The 17,824-nt window shown below is 36.6% G+C and overlaps 1 long non-coding RNA gene across 1 annotated transcript; it reads right to left on the reverse strand.

The window, feature by feature from the left end:
• Window positions 1-3,861: 3,861 nt before the first annotated feature.
• LOC309610901 lies at window positions 3,862-11,226 on the reverse strand. Its single transcript, XR_014234219.1, has 2 exons — window positions 10,944-11,226; window positions 3,862-7,109 (listed from the first exon to the last, which is right to left on the reverse strand). It is a non-coding gene; the product is annotated as an uncharacterized lncRNA (long non-coding RNA).
• Window positions 11,227-17,824: the final 6,598 nt, after the last annotated feature.

Here is a 17,824-nt window from a genome sequence, read left to right on the forward strand (position 1 = left end):
GAAGTGTAGGCTTTTAAAACTGTATGGGATAAGAAAAACAAAAACAAAACATGATAAAAGAATCCAATCCTAATTCATGTAATCATAAGTACCTACTGTAAAATAAAGATTCACTGGGAATGTTGACAAGTAAATATTTTGGCAGTATCTTATACATGTCAATTAAATAAGAGGAGAGTTAATAATAAAAATTAACTTTGCACTTTGGCTTAAAGGATATTTTGAGGAGACATGAGGGAATCTAAATTAAAATTGAAAGAGTGAGCATGAGGACAAGACTTCAGGAAACAATAAACACTGTAGACAAACAGAGCAGACTATATCATATTTATACCACTTCCTGATAGGTCTTACAGTTTTATTTTGTAAAATACTAAACATTTGTCCCATTTTCCCTCTTGTATTTTCTATTCAAACTTGTTGGCATGTCCTCTTACACTGGAAAATTTTTGGAAGCAGAATGATCTGACTTTCAGCTGTAGCAGCAGCGCTTACTGGTATAACCAAAATGAATGAACGTTCAAATTGTCCTCTGAATAATACGAAGCCATGTTTACAGCCCTGACTCTGTTCCCCTCCTTACATGGCTCACAGTCTCAGTTTGCTCATTACTCCTGACCGTGTCCTTGTGTGTTCAGAGATATGTGAGAATTGTTCCCTATCCCACCTTAAATCTAATTTAGGGCTGAAAGCAAGTTTCAATTTCATTCCCTTTGAGGTTGGAGGACACTATAGTAGCTACAATCATCAGTTGTTTAAGAATGCTTTGTCTTTTTGCCAGATTGTCTGGATGGGGAACTGTACCATGAAAGAAGTCTGGAGAGTATCTTCATCAGCTACTATCATCTGGCCATAAGAACTTTGTTAGGAAGATGATCCTTCAATTCTTCTTGTTTTGCAAAAGAAAACTTGGTCAAGAAAACTCTCTATGAAACAGATATATTAAATAAAGTTGTTTTTAGTGATAGTGACAAAATAAAGAGCCAGAGAAGAGGTCTACTAAGCAGGTGGTTTTTATACAGAAAATATAAATTTTAGAATTTTTTTAAAAACTGGAATCAGTTTGAAGGTATTTTGGATATTTGATACAAAATGAGTCCTCTGTATATGAGTGTGTATATGTAAGTGTGTATGTGTTTATGCACACACATACTTACGTGTGTGCGTATGTGTCAAAAATAACCTGACCAGTATAAAAATTCTTATCAAATAAGAGATAAAGGTTGATGAAATTTGGAGAGTCAATCTATCTATAGTATAAGGACATGCATAGGAAACTCTTGTATCTCAATGAAAATGTAATTCAAGAGAAATTTATTTTAATGTCTTTAGTCTTGTATTTATAGAGTCACTAAGGGTGTGAAGGGGTGCCTTAAAGGTGTAGTATACAGATGGGGGAATTCCCATGACAATAATATTATCTAATTTGAAAATTAAAGAATGATTCTCTTTTCCAAATATCTATAGGGGATGGTCTTTCTTTTTTGAAAACCTGCTGCATTTCTATAATGTCTATTATAGAATGAAAGGAATGAGTTTTTTTAATCAAAATGTTGACTCTAACAGAGCCTGAAGAGAAGTTTCTCTGACCCTCCTCCAATACTTTGAGATGAAAGTTGTCTTTAAGTTTTGGTTTCCAATCTGGCTCTCTTCTGCCACTTCCTAGCCATTCTGAGTCTCAATTTTCTCATCTGCAAAATGAGGTAATTGAGTGTAATCATCTCTAAAATCATTCCTAATATCAAAAGAGAAAACTAAAAACGAGAATAAGAAGAAGAAAGAGGACACTTAGAAATACTTGGATACTTTTGCTTCATGATCTGGTAGAGAGAGACACCATTTGTCATCCACAGATAGTGCACTGCAGTAAATGTAGCGAGGTAGCAAGTGCAACTCATAGCTCTGAGGCTGAATGCATGCTCATTGTTATGTAATTTTTCTTTGGGGCCAGGTGGGTGCACTGTTTGCCAGGAATTAATACTTCAGGAATACAACAGTGCGTACCCAGACAAAGAGCTTGGTTGGGATGTCTTTGCTCAGGAAGCAATTAAAATGTATTTGTACTGAGTGATAAAAATCTTCCCCAAATGTTAGGCACTCCAGCAAAGTACAATGTTTGGTTGTACTTTTCAGGTAACAATATAAATGCTATTCCCTTTCACATGTCGGTTATTATAGGACTAATGTATTGACATTAAAAAAAAAAATGAAAAGTTTTAGAAGAACAACTCATCAAGTGCCCAAATGTCCAAATGTTTAATATATTATGATTTTTAACTCCACATGGAATTAGAGACTTATGAAACTATATGAGATAAAAGGAAGGGACATAGGATTGATCATTTGAGAAGCGTTCTTGATCCTACAAGTTGTCAATTGGAATATCACTCTCCTTTGACAGAATAGGAACTCTTAATCCATTTCAAAAGGGTTTTTGCAAAAGCAAAGGTCTTGCAAAACCCAGGGGCCAAGATAGTCCTTTGACCATATGTCTTGTTTCCTTTGGCAACTTTACTACTGAGACACAGGAATGCTTAGCCCCAGGTCCTAGATCTAATGAGAACAGAAGAAAGAACTGCACCTCCTACAGATGAGTCATCCTGTTAGCAGTAAGGTAGGTTTTCTTCACTGTAGACGTCAGTCACCATTTTCAATGTTGGCTTATGTTTTTGTTTTTTTTTTTAATTTTTTTTATAGCTACTTTTATTTTTATTTATTTATTTATTTTTGGCTGTGCTGGGTCTTCGGTTCGTGCGAGGGCTTTCTCTAGTTGCGGCAGGTGGGGGCCACTCTTCATCGCGGTGCGGGGACCGCTCTTCATCGCGGTGCACGGGCCTTTCACTATCGCGGCCCCTCCCGTTGCGGGGCACAGGCTCCAGATGCGCAGGCTCAGTCGTTGTGGCTCACGGGCCCAGCTGCTCCGTGGCATGTGGGATCCTCCCAGACCAGGGCTCAAACCCGTGTCCCCTGCATTAGCAGGCAGATTCTCAACCACTGCACCACCAGGGAAGCCCTGGCTTATGTTTTTCTAAAGTTTTCCAAGGCTTTCTTGCCTATTGCAGTCTGAAAACAAAAGAGTTTTGGAAAAACTTTCTTGGATCTACAAAGCAAACCCTTCCAACATGATTAGTTTGTCAGAGGTTGTACACTTTGTACAATGCTTGACAAATTGTCTCAGTCATAGCCACCCTTTGTTTTCTTCAGAGCAAATTTTGCAGCATCACTTGTGATAGGAGTCACTGTGTGCTCACCCAAGCCAAATAGTCTCTCATCCAGGAGAACATCAATTTTAATTCTTCAGAGAAGAGCAGTAAGTGGTATTTGTTATTTATATTTAAAGAAGAGTCATTAAGCATATTTTTTCTCTCCACCTAGGGGCTTAAAGAAGGAATTTACAGGAAACAAATAGATGTGGGTTAGATTAAATGTAAGACCAATTTAGATATAAAGGCCAAGTATCAGACAGATGACTTTATAACATTCTGAGAATAATCTTAAACCCAGGGTTGAATATAAAGGGAGAGTCTATCGGAATATCTACTGTTATTTTAGTGGCAAATTCAGTAAGTCAGACCACTAAACTCAGATCTGGATTGCGGTTTATATTTTTATGTGACAAAGTTTACCTTTCACACAGATGAAAATTTTGTTCACAATGGAATGCCACTTTCAGCAATGAAAATTCACGTATGTTACAACATAGTTACATTCAGTTACAGAAAATAGTAGGAAGTAGGCACTCAATATTTGTCCAAATGAATGCTTACACAATGCATGTTCTAGGGAATGTGGAATCTCAGGTGCCTTATTTTATGCTGAAGACAGTATATGTTATTTTCAGCTTTAGTTAACGTTCCATTCTTGATCTTAATTTTTTTTTTCTGGGAGAGGCTATTTAATTCATCATCTAATGAACATGTGATAGTACATAAAATATGAAAACGTACTTATAGGCCTAAAAGTACTAACAGAGTTATGCCTTCATTCTGGGACCAGGCATTCCATGAACATATCCCAGAAATATGATGAGAGTTTCAGATAACTATGTTCTGTTGGTGTCAAGAAGTAAAATCCATGAAAAACAAGCAGTATAACAACACAGAGAATAGTATAAACATATCTATAGGTGACAGAGAGCAAGATGAGTGGATCAATAATTAGGCAGATGTTTATGTTGAACACTTAGAATATGCTTGGCTTGTAGTAGGAATATAGTTAATATTTTTAAAGAATGAATAGGTATTTCAATAAATAGATTGATGACTGTCATATAGCATAGCACAATGCATGAGAACACAATTTAGTGTCAGACCTAAAAATTGAGTCTGAGCTAAGGTATTTCATACTTTTGCAATCTAGGGCAAGTGACCTTGAACTTTAGTAGTTCATTAACTATTTCTCTAAATATACATTCAGCATCTCCTATGAACAGAGTTCTTACCTATATGCTCACTGGGTTTCTGAAGAAAGGTCCCAGTTTAATTGAGGAGATAAAAACTAAACACATTAAACCTGTGAGACTCAACCTAGAGTCCAAAAACCTCCTAAAAGATTCATGTGTAAATTTCAGTGGGTTATGAATTTGGATGGGGAAAAAAAATTGCATCTTTCTCTTCATTAACTTCTAAATAAAATTTAGTGTTTACTTCAATTGTGAATGTAGGCTACAAACCACAGTATTATTAACAGTTCCTCAGGCTGTCAACAATAGGTACCACAGATATTTTCACATTGCATTACTGTTGCCACAGATACCTTGAGATTTCACTCAAAAATATAGTAGTTATTTGAATTGCTGCTGAATTTTGTTCTATGTGAGACAATCATACACATAACTCATCACAATTTTAGATTTTATAATATATTGTAACTGAATTTTAATGTAATTGGTTTCTTGTGTAATCTTATATATTTTATTTTATCACTTAAAATTATTATTCTGGGAATGAGTCATAGCCTTCACTCAGCTGTTAATGGAATTCATGGCATAAAAAGGTTAAAAATCTCAGGAATAAAGAGATGAGTTGGAGAAGAAAGAAACATGATTATTGTCTAATGATTGAATTATACTATACAAATAAATTAGTATGCTAGGTAGCTCCAGAAGAAAACCAGACTTCCTGAATGTTGAAAAACAATGGTTACCTATGAGTGTTAGGGTGACCTAAAAGTGATGGAATAAACTTAGCATAATTGGTAATGTGTTCTGGCAAAGGGATGTTCACATTAATTTGGTTATGTACTCCTTAAAAGAATACTTTAAGTTGGCTTCTAAATTTTTTATTATAAATGTAGTTAAAATGAGTATAAACGCTGGTGCACTGTAAGTAATAATACTTTTAAATAAAAATATTAAAGATTTCCAATGAAATACAATGACAAAGTAGTTTAATACCCACCAGATTTTATTTAACATGGTTTACAAATTAGTTATGATTCTATAGTTGGAAACTTTATATCCATTCTTTACTTTTTAAAATCACATTTCCATTCCTCTTCCCTTGCAGAATTGTATTTTTTAAAAAATAGTACATATGTTATTATTGATTGATATTTTATTGATTGACTTAGCATATTTTTGAAACAAATTATGTACATAAATTGAATTTTTAAAATATTTCTTTAACCAAAGAGCTCTAAGTCTTAAAAAATAATACTTACAGAACATGTTATAATGATTATTATTAGACACTATCAAAGCATAAATGTAATATAATTTTATTTTCATACAAAGATGTGTTTTTATTTACATTGTATGCTGGAGTAATAGAACTTTCTAAACATACATTTACACAAACTTTTTAAACTTTTTCTTTTTTTGGTAATTATTGCTGTTGCTATCATTCAAAGTGTCTGATGTATTAGTTTCTCATGGTTGCTGTAACAAGTTTACACAAAACTTTTGGTTTAAAACACAGATTTATTCTCTTGTAGCTCTGGAGGTCAGAAGCCAAAAATCAGTATCACTGAGCTGAAGTCAAGGCATCAATAGGGTTGCATGCTCTCTGGAGGTCTTATTGGAGAACATGTTCCTTGACTGTTCCAGCTTCTGGTGGCTGCCAGCATTCACTTTGCTGTACAAATGTAACAATTTTTATAAATGCATTTTCATTAAAAAAGTAATACACTATTTGAAATGCATCGTTTAATGAGATGGTTGGAGGCATGTGGTGAATGGTTTGAAATGATTATCACAATCTTCCTTCCCATCCTGCAGCCCCTCTGCAGTGTGACTTTGTATCTCATCCCATTAAAATGTAGAGTCTAATTTCCTCCCCTTGGGTATATGCTGGCTTGGTGACTTGCATTGACCATGAAATGCAGGTGAAGTGTAGACAACTTCCAAGACTAAATCTTGAAAGGGCTTAGATCTTCTATCATTGCCTTTTTCAAACACTTCCATCACCAAGTTAAGAAGCCCCAATTAGTCTACTGATTTCTTAGGAGAATATGGGGAAAGAAACTCTGAAACTACATGAGAGGGTGAGCCCAGCGCCCCCTAGGATCTACACTGAGCACCACTCTTGCCAACCCATCAGCTGATTATAGCACCATGAGTGAGCTCAACCAAGACAGGCAGAAAGACAATGAATAAATGATCATAAGAAGTAAAAAAAAAATATTGTTGGTTTTAACCACTAGGTTTGGGGATAACATGTTACATGGCATTAGACAACTAAAATAAAAGAACAATTACAGTTTCAATTACATTACTTGTGATAGATCAGTTTATATTTTCTAATTCTTCCTGGTTCAGTCTTGGAAAATTGTACCTTTCCAAGAATTTGTCCATTTCTTTGTGGTTGTCCATTTTATTGGCATATAGTTGTTTGCAGTAGTCTCTTATAATCCTTTGTATTTCTGCAGTGTCAGTTGTGATTTCTCCTATTTAATTTCTAATTTTACTGATTTATGTCCTCTCTTGTTTTCCTGATGAGTCCAGCTAAAGGTTTATCAAAATTGTTTATCTTCTCAAAGAACCAACTTTTAGATTTATTGATCTTTGCCATTGTTTTCTTCATTTCTATTTCATTTATTTCTGCTCTGATCTTTATGATTTCTTTCCTTCTACCATCTTTGGGTTTTCTTTGTTCTTCTTCTTCTAGTTGCTTTAGGTGTAAGGTTGGATTGTGTACTTGAGACTCTTCTTGTTTCTTGAGGTGAGCTTGAATTGCTATAAACTTCTCTCACGTGTCCCACAGGTTTTGGGTCATCATGTTTTCATTGTGATTTGTTTCTATGAATGCTTTTTTTATTTCTTCTTTGATTTCTTCAGTGATCTCTTGATTATTTAGTAGTGCACTGTTTAGCCTCCATGTATTTCTGTTTTTTACAGTTTTTTTCCTGTAATTGATTTCCAATCTCATAGTGTTGTTGTCAGAAAAGATGCTTGAAATGATTTCAATTTTCTTAAATTTTCCGAGGCTTGACTTGTGACCTAAGACGTGATCTATTCTGGAGAATGTTCCATGTGCACTTAAGAAGAAAGTGTATTCTGCCACTTTCTGGTGGAATGTCCTAAAAATATCAATTAAATCTATCTGGTCTATTGTGTCATTTAAAGTTTGTGTTTCAGGAGAGACCTTCAAGATGGTGGAGGAGTAAGACGTGGAGATCACCTTCCTCCCCACAAATACATCTGAAATACATCTGCATGTGGAACAACTCCTACAGAACACCTACAGAATGCTGGCAGAAGACCTCAGACTTCCCAAAAGGCAAGAAACACCCCAAGTACCTGGGTAGGGCAAAAGAAAAAGGAAAAAACAGAAACAAAAGAATAGGGACAGGACCTGCACCTCTGGGAGGGAGCTGTGAAGGAGGAAAAGTTTCCACAACTAGGAAGCCCCTTCACTGGTGGAGACAGGGGGCGGCGGGGAGGAAGCTTCAGAGCCATGGAGGAGAGGGCAGTAACGGGTGCAGAGGGCAAAGCAGAGAGATTCCCGTACAGACGATTGCTGCCGACCAGTATTCACCAGCCTGAGAGGCTTGTCTGCTCACCCACTGGGGTGGGTGAGGGCTGGGAGCTGAGGCTCCAACTTTGGAGGTCAGATCCCAGGGAGAGGACTGGGGTTGGCTGTGTGAACACAGCCTGAAGGGTGCTAGTGCACCACAATTAGCTGGGAGGGAGTCCGGGGAAAAGTCTGGAACTGCCTAAGAGCAATAGACCATTGTTTCCAGATGCACGAGGAGAGGGGATTCAGAGCACCACCTAAATGAGCTCCAGAGACAGGCACGAGCCACGGCTATCAGTGCAGACACCAGAGACGGGTATGAGATGCTAAGGCTGCTGCTGCAGCCACCAAGAAGCCTGTGTGCAAGCACAGGTAACTATCCATACCACTCCTCCCGAGAGCTTATGCAGCCTGCCGCTGCAAGGGTCCCATGATTCAGGGACAACTTCCACAGGAGAACACACAGCACACCTCAAGCCTTTACAATGTCATGCCGGCCTCTGCCACTGCAGGCCTGCCCCACATTCCATACCCCTCCCTCCTACCTGCCTGAGTGAGCCAGAGCCCCCTAATAAGCTGTCACTTTAATCCCGTCCTGTCTGAGTGAAGAACAGACACCATCAGGTGACCTACATGCACAGGCCAGGCCAAATCCAAAGCTGAACCCCAGGAGCTGTGCAAACAAAGCAGAGAAAGGGAAATTTCTCCCAGCAGCCTCAGGAGAAACGGATTAAATTTCCACAATCAACTTGATATACCCCGCATCTATGGAATCTATGCAATACCTGACTAGACAACGAATCATCCCAAAACTGAGGCAGTGGACTTAGGGAGCATCTGTAGACTTGGGGTTTGCTTTCTGCATCTAATTTGTTTCTGGTTTTATCATTATCTTAGCTTAGTATTTAGAGTATATTATCATTGATATGTTTGCTTATTGATTTGGTTGCTCTCTTCCATATATATATATATATATATATATATATATATATATATTCATTTCCTTTTTCTCTTTTTGTGAGTGTGTATGTGTATGTTTCTTTGTGTAATTTTGTCTGTATAGCTTTGTTTTTACCATTTGTCTTAGGGTTCTGTCTGTCCGTTTTTTTCTTTTTTTTTTCCAGTAGTTTTTAACACTTGTTATCATTGGTGGGTTTGTTTTTTGTTTGGTTGTTCTCTTCTTTCTTTCTTTCCTTTTTTTTTTTTTTGACTACTTTATTATTTTTTTAATTTTTAATAATATTTTTTATTTTTTTATATTAATAACTTTATTATATTTTATTATTTTATTCTTTCTTTCTTTCTTTCTTTCTCTTTCCTTCTTTCTTTCTTTCTTTCTTTCTTTCTTTCTTTCTTTCTTTCTTTCTTTCTTTCTTTCTTTCTTTCTTTCTTTCTCCCTTTTCTTCTGAGCCCTGTGGCTGACAGGGTCATGGTGCTCCAGCCAGGTGTCAGGCCTGAGCCTCTGAGGTGGGAGAACAGCATTCAGGACACTGGTCCACCTGAGACCTCCCAGCCCCACGTAATATCAAATGGCAGAAGCTTTCCCACAGATCTCCATCTCAACTCTAAGAACCAGCTCCACTCAATAACCAGCAAGCTACAGTGCCAGACACCTTATGCCAAACAACTAACAAGACAAGAACACAACTCCACCCATTAGCAAAGTGGCTGCCTAAAATCATAAGTTCACAGACACACAAAAACACACAACCGGAAGTGGTCATGCCCACCAGAAAGACATGATGCAGCCTCATCCACCAGAACACAGGCACCAGTCCCCTCCACCAGGAAGCCTACACAACTCACTGAACCAAACTGTAAGAAACTGATGAAAGAAATTAAAGATGACACAAACAGATGGAGAGATATACCATGTTCTTGAATTGGAAAACTCAATTTTGTGAAAATGATTATACTACCCAAAGCAATCTACAGATTCAATGCAATCACAATCAAAGTACCAATGGCATTTTTCACAGAACTAGAACAAAAAGTTTCAAAATTTGTATGGAAACACGAAAGACCCCAAATACCCAAAGCAACCTTGAGAAAGAAAAACAGAGCTGGAGGAATCAGACTCCCTGAATTCAGACTATACTACAAAGCTACAGTAACCAAGACAGTATGGTACTGGCACAATAACAGAAATATAGATCAATGGAACAGATAGAAAGCCAAGAGATAAACCCACACACATATGGGCACCTTGTTTTTGATAAAGGAGGGCAGGATATACAATGGAGAAACGGCAGCCTCTTCAATACGTGGTGCTGGGAATACTGGACAGCTACATGTAAAAGAATGAAATTAGAACACTCCCTAACACCATACACAAAAATAAACTCAAAATGGATTAAAGACCTAAATGTAAGGCCAGACACTATCAAACTCTTAGCAGAAAACATAGGCAGAACACTCTAAGACATAAATCACAAAAAGATCCTTTTTGACCCACCTCCTAGAGAAATGGAAATAAAAACAAAAATAAACAAATGGGACCTAATGAAACTTAAAAGCTTTTGCACAGCAAAGGAAACCACAAACAAGATGAAAAGACAACCCTCAGAATGGGAGAAACTATTTGCAAATGAAGCAACTAACAAAGGATTAATCTCTAAATTTTACAAGCAGCTTCATGCAGCTCAATATCTAAAAAACAAACAACCCAATCCAAAAATGGGCAGAGGACCTAAATAGACATTCCTCCATAGAAGATATACAGATTGCCAACAAACACAGGAAAGTATGCTCAACATCACTAATCATTAGAGAAATGCAAATCAAAACTACAATGAGGTATCACCTCACACCAATCAGAAGGCCATCATCAAAAAATCTACAAACAATAAATGCGGGAGAGGGTGTGGAGAAAAGGCAACCCTCTTGCCTGTTGGTGGTACTGTAATTTCATACAGCCACTATGGAGAACAGTATGGAGGTTTCTTAAAAAACTAAAAATAGAACTACCATATGACCCAGTAATCCCACTACTGGGCATATACCCTGAGAAAACCATAATTCAAAAAGAGTCATTTACCACAATGTTCATTGCAGCAATATTTATAATAGCCAGGACATGGAAGCAACCTAAGTGTCCATCGACAGATGAATGGATAATGAAGATGTGGCATATATATACAATGGAATATTACTCAGCCATAGAAAGAAACGAAACTGAGTTATTTATAGTGAGGTGGATGAGCCTAGAGACTGTCATATAGAGTTAAGTAAGTCAGAAAAAGAAAAATAAATATCACATGCTAATATATATATATATATATATATATATATATATATATATATATATATGGAATTAAAAAAAAAAAGTTCTGAAAAACCTAGGGGGAAGACAGGAATAAAGATGCAGACTATAGAATGGACTTGAGGACATGCAGAGGGGGAAGGGTAAGCTGGGATGAAGTGAAAGAGTGGCATGGACTTATATATACTACCAAATGTAAAATAGATATCTAGTGGGAAGCAGCCGCATAGCACAGGGAGATCAGCTCAGTGCTTTGTGACCACCTAGATGGGTGGGATAGGGAGTGTGAGAGGGAGACGCAAGATGGAGGAGATATGGGGATATATGTATATGTATAACTGTTTCACTTTGTTATAAAGCAGAAACTAACATACCATTGTAAAGCAATTGTACTCCAAAAAAGATGTTTAAATAAATGAATAAATAAATAAATAAATAAATAAATAAATAAATAAATAAAGCTGTGTTTCTTTATTTACTTTCTGTTTGGATGATCTGTCCACTGGTGTAAGTGGGGTGTTAAATCCCCACTAATATGGTGTTCCTGTCGATTTTCCCTTTTATGGTTGTGAACATTTGCCTTATGTATTGAGGTGCTACTATGTTGGGTGCATAAATATTTATAATTGTTATATCTTCTTCTTGTATTGATCCCTTGATCATTATGTAATGTCCTTCCTTATCTCTTCTAACAGTCTTTTATTTTAAAGTCTATTTTATCTGATATGAGTATTGCTACTCCAGCTTTCTTTGGATTTCCTTTTGCATGGAATATCTTTTTCTATCCCTTCACTTTCAGTCTGTATGTGTCCCTAGGTCTGAAGTGTGTCTCTTATAGGCAGCATATATATGAGCCTTGTATTTCTATCCATTCAGCCAGTGTGTGTCTTTTGATTGGAGCACTTAATCCATTTACATTCAAAGTTATTATTAATATGTATGTTCCTATTACCACTTTCTTAATTGTTTTGGGTTTGTTTTTTGTGGCTCTTTTTCTTCTTTTGTGTTTCCCGCCTAGAGAAGTTCCTTTAGCATTTGTTGTAAAGCTGGTTTGGTGGTGCTGAATTCTCTTAGCTTTTGCCTGCCTGCAAAGCTTTTGATTTCTCCCTAGAATCTGAATGAGATCCTTTCTGGGTAGAGTAATCTTGGTTGTAGTTTTTCTCTTTCATCACTTTAAGTATATCCTGCCACTCCCTTCTGGCTTACAGAGTTTCTGCTGAAAGATCAGCTGTTAACCTTATGGGGATTCCCTTGTATATTTTTTGTTGTTTTTCCCTTCCTGCTGTTAATATTTTGTCTTTGAATTTAATTTTTGTTAGTTTGATTAATATGTGTCTTGGTGTGTTTCTCCTAGGGTTTATCCTGTGTGGGATTCTCTGTGCTTCCTGGACTTGGGTGAGTGTTTCCTTTCTCATGTTAGGAAAGTTTTCCACTATAATCACTTCAAATATTTTCTCAGATGCTTTCTGTTTCTCTTCTTCTGAGACCCCTATAATTAGAATGTTGGTGCATTTAGTGTTGTCCCACAGGTCTCTGAGATTGTCTTCAATTCTTTTCATTCTTTTTTCTTTATTCTGCTCCTTGGCAGTTATTTCCAGCATTTGGTTTTCCAGCTCACTTATTTGTTCTGCTGCTTAAGTTATTCTGTTATTGATTGCTTCTGGTGTATTTTTCATTTCATTTACTGTGTTGTTGATCTCTGTTTGTTTGCTCTCTAGTTCATCTATATCTTTGTTCAACATATCTTTTATTACCAACAAACAAAAGTCCAGGACCAGATGGCTTCACAGGCGAATTCTATCAAAGATTTAGAAAAAACACTGATCCTTCTGAAACTCTTCCAACAAATTGTAGATGGAGGAATACTCCCAAATTCATTCTTTGAAGCCACCATCACCCTGATACCAAAACCAGACAAAGATATCACTAAAAAAGAAAATTACAGACCAATATCACTGATGAACATAAATGCAAAAATCCTCAAAAAATACTAGCAAACAGAATCCAACAACACATTAAAAGGATCATAAACTGTGATCAAGTGGGATTTATCCCAAGAATGCAAGGATTCTTCAGTATGCACCAATCAATCAATGTGATACACTATATTAAATAATTAAGGGAATTAAAAGCATATGATGAGGGCTTCCCTGGTGGGGCAGTGGTTGAGAATCTGCCTGCCAATGCAGGGGACACGGGTTCAAGCCCAGGTCTGGGAAGATCCTACATGCCACGGAGCAACTAGGCCCATGAGCCACAACTACTGAGCCTGTGCGTCTGGAGCCTGTGCTCAGCAACAAGAGAGGCTGTGATAGTGAGAGGCCCGTGCACCGCGGTGAAGAGTGGCCCCCGCTTGCCACAACTAGAGAAAGCCCTATCACAGAAATGAAGACCCAACACAGCCATAAATAATAAATAAAAATTAAAAAAAGAAAGCATATGATGATCTCAATAAATGCAGAAAAGGCTTTTGACAAAATTCAACACTCGTTTATGATAAACACTCTTCAGAAAATGGAAACAGAGGGAACCTACCTCAACATAATAAAGGCCATATATGACAAATGCACAGCAAACATCATACTCAATATTGAAAAACTGAAAATATTTCCACTAAGATCAAGAACAAGACATGGATGTCCACTCTCACCACTCTTATGCAACATAGTTTTGGAAGTCTTAGCCATGGCAATCAGAGAAAAAAAAAAAGAAATAGAAGGAATACAAATTAGAAAAGAAGGAGTAAAACTGTCACTGTTTTCAGATGACATGATACTATACATAGAAAATCCTAAAGATGCTACCAGAAAACTACTAGAGCTAATCAATGACTTTGGTAAGGTTGCAGGATAAGAATTAGTGCACAGAAATCTCTGGCATTCCTATACATTAACAATGAAAAATCAGAGAGAGAAATCAAGGAAACAATCCCATTTACCATTGCAACTAAAGAATAAAATACATAGGAATAAACCTACCTAAGTAGGCAAAAGACTTATACTTAGAAAACTATAAAACACTGATGAAAGAAATCAATGATGACATAAACAGATGGAGAAATATACCATATTCTTGGATTGGAAATATCAGTATTGTGAAAATGACTACACCACTCAAAGCAATCTACTGATTCAATGCAATCCCTATCAAATTACCAATGGCTTTCTTCACAAAATTAGAACAAAATTTTACAATTTGTATGGAAACACATAAGACTCCGAATAGCCAAAGCAATCTTGAGAAAGAAAAACAGAGCTGGAGGAATCAGGCTCCCTGACTTCATACTATACTACAAAGCTACAGTAATCAAGACAGTATGGTACTGGCACAAAAACAGAAGTATGGATCAATGGAAGAGGATAGAAAGCCCAGAGATAAACCCACACACATATGGTCACCTTATGTTTGATAAAGGAGGAAAGAATATACAATGGAGAAAAGACAGCCTCTTCAATAAGTGGTGCTGGGAAAACTGGACAGCTACATGTAAAAGAATGAAATTAGTATACCTCCTAACACCCACATAAAAATAAACTCAATACGGATTGAAGACCTAAATGTAAGGCCAGACACTATAAAACCATTAGCAGAAAACATAGGCAGAACACTCTATGACATAAATCACAGCAAGATACTTTTTGACCCACCTTCTAGAGAAATGGAAATAAAAACAAAAATAAACAAATGGGACCTAATGAAACTTAAAAGCTTTTGCACAGCAAGGGAAACCACAAACAAGATGCAAAGACAACCCTCAGAATGGGAGAAAATATTTTCAAGCAAAGCAACTGACAAAGGGTTAATCTCCAAAATATACAAGCAGCCCATGCAGCTCAATATCAAAAAAACAAACAACCCAATCCAAAAATGGGCAGAAGACCTAAATAGACATTTCTCCATAGAAGATATACAGATTGGCAACAAACACATGAAAGGATGCTCAACATCACTAATCATTAGAGAAATGCAAATCAAAACTACACTGAGGTATTACCTCACACCGGTTAGAATGGCCATCATCAAAAAATCTACAAACAATAAATGCTGGAGAGGGTGTGCAGAAAAGGGAACACTTTTGCACTGTTTGTGGGAATATAAATTGATACAGCAACTATGGAGAACAGTATGGAGGTTCCTCAAAGAACTAAAAATAGGACTACCATAGGACCCAGAAATCCCACTACTAGGCATATACTCTGAGAAAACCATAATACAAAAGGACACATGTACCCCAATGTTCACTGCAGCCCTATTTACAATAGCCAGGACATGGACACAACCTAAATGTCCAAGGATAGATGAATGGATAAAGAAGATGTGGTACATATATACAATGGAATGTTACTCAGTCATAAAAAGGAATGAAACTGGGTCATTTGTAGAGATGTGGATGGACCTAGAATCTGTCATGCAGAGTGAAGTAAGCCAGAAAGAGGAAAACAAATATGATGAATTAATGCATATATGTGGAATTTAGAAAAATGGTACAGATGAACCTATTTGTAGGGCAGGAATAGAGACATAGGCGTAGAGAATGGACATGTGGACACATGGGGTGGGACAAATTGGGGGATTAGGTTTTACATAAATACGCTACCATGTGTAAAATAAGTAGCTAGTGGGAACCTGCTGTATCAACAGGGAGCTCAGCTCTGTGTTCTATGATGACCTAGATGGGGTGGGAGGTGGGACGGGGCGAGGAGGTCCATGAGGAAGGGGATATATGTATGCATATAGCTGATTCACTTCATTGTACAGCCGAAACTAACACAACATTATAAAGCACTTTTACTCCAATAAAAAAATAGAATAATAAATAAATAAATAAATAAATAAAATTGTAAAATAGCTAAAATACCGTTTAATAGGTGATGGTTAAACAAATTGCAGTACATCCATACTATGGAATATAAAACAATACAAAAAGAATGAAGTATTCATACATGCAACAACTTGGATGGATCTTATACATTATTATCCTGAAATGACAAAATTTTTGAGATGAAAATCAGATTAGTAGTGGTGAAGGGGTTAGGGATGGTTGGGCAGGAGGTGAGTATAAAAGGGTAGCATGTGGGAGATTTTGTGGTAATGGAATAGTTCTGTATCTTGGTTTCAGAGGTGGTTTTAAGAATCTACACCTGTGACAAATTGATAAAGAACTATACACACATTGTACCAAAAAAAAAAAAAATCAATTACAGTACCCGATTAAAGACATGATCTAATTGCCCTTTTTTTGGTGCTCTGCTGGTTTTCCTTTTGTCAATGAACCAAATTATGACTGTGAAATGGAGATAGGAAAGGAGTAGCTACATCACAAGTAGTTGAGGTTCTGGATACCACAGTGAGGATCTGGAAATTAATTCTCTTGAATCTATCCATTTCTTTTACCTCTTAGAAATTTTTTATACATCCCCAAGTTGAGGACCATTCTTTCAGCCTGATGGGCTAGATAAAACAGGCTGTATAATAGTGATAAGGCATTTCTGTTGGAAGAGTAATAGAAAAACAGCAGGGTCTGAATAGTTTGTTCCGTTGAGGAGATACCCTGAACTATTCAAGAGAAAGTTCAGAAGCATGAACTACATTTGGGCAAAGTATAAGAAACAGAGGGGTAGAAGCAACAGAGTATTTGATTTTACCCAAAGATTTACTCTGTATTGACTAGCTTATATCAGACAACACCATGAGTACAATGGATACCTTTCTTAGGGTAATGTTGCAGACAACATGGGGCCTCAAACTGCAAGTATATTGATATAAAGCATTGTCATTTTTTGATCAACTACTTGAGCACAAAATGTATGTTATTTCTATATTTCAAGACAATTCTGTCTTATGGTGTTATTACTATTCCATAAGTGAGAAGAATCAGAAAACTTTAAATAACTTATCCAAGAAAACACAGTCAGTGGCCGAGATGGACTCAATTCCAATATTTTATGATGCCAATGTCATGCTTATGCTACTGTGAGTAGGAGATTGGATTCACTCACTTCTAGCTTCTTATCAGATAGAAAACCTATCTTTATGCCAAAGCAGATAGTATGCCAGTGTAAGGGAATCATCATGAGCATATGGTGCTGTGTGAGGTCAGTTAAGGACAAGTAACTGTAGGCTGGCTGTCCTGGAGAAGGTTTCTGGAGGCTGTGTGACCTGAAGTACAGTGTGTAAAATGTGTAAGAGTGGGTAAATGGAAACCCATAAGGACAATTCAGAAAAAAAGTAATACATTAAGGATAGGCATAAAACAGAAATTAACCTTGCTTTCTAGAGGATTCATTGAGAATACTGGCCTGACTAAAAAAGAAGGAATGCATAAGGGAAAGAGTGAGGTTACTTATGACAAACTAAGATTACAGAGGATCTTGACAGCTAGGTACTTATAATCACATAAATGAAAGGGGGAATTTGACTAATGAAACATTAATGATATTAGTTCAGCAGACAGATTTTTTATTTTTTAATTTTTGCCAGAGACCTCAAGGAATATTTCATTCAAAAATGTTGTTTTCACATCGAATCTAAGGGTAATGCATAGTGTATAACACCATCAATTTCCAACATTTTATACATACACATACACACACATACATATATTTGA

This window comes from Balaenoptera borealis (assembly GCF_965194805.1).
Source record: "Balaenoptera borealis genome assembly, chromosome: 14".
Classification (NCBI taxonomy): domain Eukaryota; kingdom Metazoa; phylum Chordata; class Mammalia; order Artiodactyla; family Balaenopteridae; genus Balaenoptera; species Balaenoptera borealis.